The sequence below is a fragment of the Fomitiporia mediterranea genome, assembly GCF_000271605.1.
Source record: "Fomitiporia mediterranea MF3/22 unplaced genomic scaffold FOMMEscaffold_2, whole genome shotgun sequence".
In the NCBI taxonomy this organism is placed as follows: Eukaryota; Fungi; Basidiomycota; class Agaricomycetes; order Hymenochaetales; family Hymenochaetaceae; genus Fomitiporia; species Fomitiporia mediterranea.
Window position 1 is genome coordinate 3,407,771 of NW_006760387.1, and position 4,178 is coordinate 3,411,948.

Consider the following 4,178-nt stretch of genomic DNA (forward strand, 5'->3'; position numbering starts at 1 on the left):
AAGTAAATAAAGTAAGAAAAGTAAGAAAAAGTAAGAAAAAGTAAGAAAAATAAATCAACAAAATTATTTATTAGAAAGAAAAAGTTGAAAACAAAAGTAGATAGTTCTCCTATTTCTTCTGATTCTTTTGATTCTTCTCTTCACACTTCATCTGAGTCTAAATCTGCACAATCCAACCTGTCACTTCTGTGTTCTGAGATCTTAGAATGTTCAGAATGTTACCCAGCCCTGTTCACCACTCAGTAGTTTGTCTGTAGTATCAAGCAGGGATGGCCTCAGCTGAGTTCACAGCTGAGGACATGGGTCTGTCCTTGTTGAAAGAGAGAGGTTAACAAGGAAATGTTAGTGTATATACTCACCCTCTTGGACAATGAGGCTGTGCAAGCTGTACATTCCCTTCAGAACAAGCAGCAGTTCATCCAAGGATGTTCTGGGCACCAGCTCCAGGTCCCCATCCTCTTGGCTCCCTTCTCAGGATCCCCCCAGATCCAAACAACAGTTCTGGTAAACAGTAGATACACTGGTTTGTGTATCAATAAGGCCTTTGTGTGGGAACACCACCTCCCTACTTGATACATTCCACTTCTGATCCTAGTATACAATGTAGACAGAACCCTGAACTGGAATGGTCAGATCACCAAGTTTGTCCAACTACAGATGACCATTCAGGATCATGAGGAAAGTATTGAGTTTGGAGTCACCAACCTTAGAAAGACAGACGTCTTCATTGGATTCAAATGGCTTAAGGCTCACAACCCTACTATTGACTAGTTGGAGCAGACACTTGTGTTCAATCAGTGTCCTGAGTCTTACAGCTACCTTGCACCACTGTTCTGAGTAGATGTGAATGCTTCTGATGTTACCAACAGTTCTGATGAAGGTGACTGGTTGTTCTTCTTCAACTGGGATAGATATGTGGATACATATTCCAGTTGAGGTGGAATAGAGTTAATCTGAAGGATGTCTGAGACAGAACCAGTCCAGAACCCCCTCAGAATGACTCTACTCCAGAATGCACACAGACCCAGCCTGCTAGATTTTGTCCAAGAGTTCCTTGAAGTCTTTAGTGAAGAGGAATTTGACCAGCTTCCTGAACACTGTCCCTGGGACTATGCAATTGAATTGACTAAGGGTTTCCAACCCAAGGATTGTAAGGTCTACCCACTCAACAGAGATGAGCAGGAGGCACTCAACAAGTTCCTTCAGGAAAATCTTCAGAACAGCTGGATCCAACCCTCAAAGTCCTCTATGGCCTCCCCTTTCTTCTTCATCAAAAAGAAAGATGGGAAGCTCTGCCTAGTCCAGGATTATTGTTGTCTCAATGAGGGTACTGTCAAAAACAAGTACCTGCTCCCCCTGATTCAGGAGCTCATTGATAAGATGTATACATCCAGGGTTTTCACTAAGTTGGACATTTGTTGGGGATACAATAATATTTGGATCCAAGACAGAGATGAGTGGAAGGCTGCATTCTGAACCAATTGCAGATTGTACAAACCAACTGTAATGTTCTTCAGACTAACTAACTTGCCTGCAACATTCCAGTCATTCATGAATCACATCCTTACAGATCTGATTGACTTGGGGCATGTTAGTGTGTATCTGGACAACATTCTGATCTTCACCCAGACAGTTGAGCACCATTACCAACTGATCTGAGCAGTTCTACAATGGCTCTAAGATAATAAACTGTTTCTCTGAGAAGCAAAGTACTCTTTTGCACAGAAGTCAGTGGATTATCTGAGCTTTGTAATCAGTGGAGGAGAGGTCTGTATGGATCCAGCAAAGGTAACTGTAGTTTGGAACTGGCTGCAACCTCAGAACCTGAAACAGGTCCAAGCATTCCTTGGGTTTGTGAACTACTACTAATGCTTCATTCAAGGCTTTAGTACCATTGCCTGGCCCCTTCACAATCTCACTGGCAAGGATGTTCCTTGGTAATGGGATGATCAGTAGTAGTCTGTGTTTGAGTCCCTCAAGCAGGCCATCACTAGCAAGCCTGTATTAGTAGTTCTGACAGTTGTGGATAAGTTCTGAGTCAAAGCCAACTCTTCTGACTTTACAAATGGAGCAGTACTGTCCCAGTTCATTGACAGAAAGTGGTGTCCAATAGTGTTCTGATCAGAATCCCTCTCTGCAACAGAATGGAACTACCCTATCTATGACAAGGAACTCCTTACAATTGTCTGTTCCCTGGAAGAGTAGTGTCAATATCTCCTTAGTACTGTACAGAAGTTTGAGATTTGGAGTAATCACCTTAATCTCTAGTACTTCTGGGTGCCCTAGAAGCTCAACTGCTGCTAAGCCTGCTGGATGTTAGAACTGTAGGACTTTGACTTTGTACTGACCCACAAACCCAGAACACAAATGATGAAAGCCAATTTACTCTCAAGACAAGTAGGTCATGAAAGGGGGGAGAATGATAACAAAAATCTTGTTCTCCTAGACAATTCCTGTTTTGTGTCTAAGATGATCCAAGAGATCTGACTCGAATTCAAGGATGTCAACTTTGTCACCCACATATAGTGAGCTCTAAGACACATGTAGGACTAGGTCATAGTGAAGCAGCTAGAGAAGCAGGCTAGGGATTGGGAGGAGGATGAGGATGAACAGGTTTACTAGGAAGGCCAACTGTATGTTCTGAAGGATCAGAAGCTGTAGGAGGACATTGTCTGAGCTTATCACAACAATCTGACTGTAGGACATTTGGGCTGACACAAAACACAGGAACTCATCACTCAGAACTACTGGTGGCCCAGAATACAGAGGGAAATCCTAAAGTATGTGACTGGTTGTAATATGTGCTAACAGACTAAGGCTCACCAGACAAGGGTTTGGGCTCCCCTACATCTGTATTGGATCCCAGATCACCCTTGGGAAGAAGTCTTGGTGGACCTGATCAGCAAACTACCCAAGTCTCAGGGTTACAATACTATCTACATGATTGTTGACTGATTCTCTAAGCAAGTCCATGTGGTTCTGACCCAAACAGAACTCACTTCCAAAGGTATAGTGTGCATTTATCAGGATCATGTCTTCTGGTTGTACAGACTCCCTCAGAAGCTCATTCATGATTGTAGACTGTAATTTGAGTCAAAATTCATGTAGGACTTGTATACACTTCTCAGAATTCAAGGGAACCCTTCTACTGCCTATCACCTGCAGACTGACAGTTAAACTGAGTGAGTCAATCAGGAGATCAAGCTCTACCTCCAGATGTTCATCAATCATTAGCAATTGGATTGGTCTGAATGGTTAGCTCTGGCAGAATTCATGCACAATAACTGGCAACACTCTATAACAGGACAGTCCCTGTTCTTCCTCAATCATAGGAGACATCTGTACCAGGGGACAGTTCTGAACTGGAACAGTAGTTCTGAATCTGCAACAGACTTTGTAGAACAGATGCACAGAACCAGGGAGGATGCACAAGCTCTTTTGGAAAAGGTAGTGTAGGTCATGAAGCAGAACTATGATTGGAAGAGGTTCATGGCCAAGGATTACCAGCCTAGTAACAAAGTTATGCTAGAAGCCACTAACCTGACCACAGATCACCCAATGAAGAAGTTGGACAACAAGTGCTTTGGACTCTTCATTATTGAAAAGAAGGTCAGCACCTCTGTCTACAAACTCCAACTTCTGGCAACATGGAAGCACATACACCCAGTGTTTAACAAGGTTCTACTGTCTTGATACTATGATCCAGGTTTTCCTTCACAACAAAGACCCCTACTGCCTCTACTGGAACTCATTGGTTCTGAACCAGAATACAAAGTAGAATACATAGTGGATGCTAAGCTGGTGTGTGGAAAGCTCAAGTTCCTTATTCACTGGAAGGGATACTCAGTTGAAGAATGTACTTGGGAACCTGCTGAGAATCTCACCCATACTGCTAAGGCAATCTGAGACTTCTATCAACTTCATCTGAGTGCTCTGTGTCAACTCTGCCTCACAGATTTCCAAACCCTACTGTTCTGACCTATGCCTGAGCTGCTGACTGAGCCCAATGCTCACTAATCAGGACAATTGGTTTTAGAGGGGGGGTGATGTTATAGTTCTCTGCTCTTGTACCTTCAGTTCTGAGGGTTCTGCACCCTTCTGTACTGGAACTCAGGACTTCTGTCCCTTGAGGGTGCTGTCTATGAACTATATGCATGCTGACTCTTACTACTACCCTT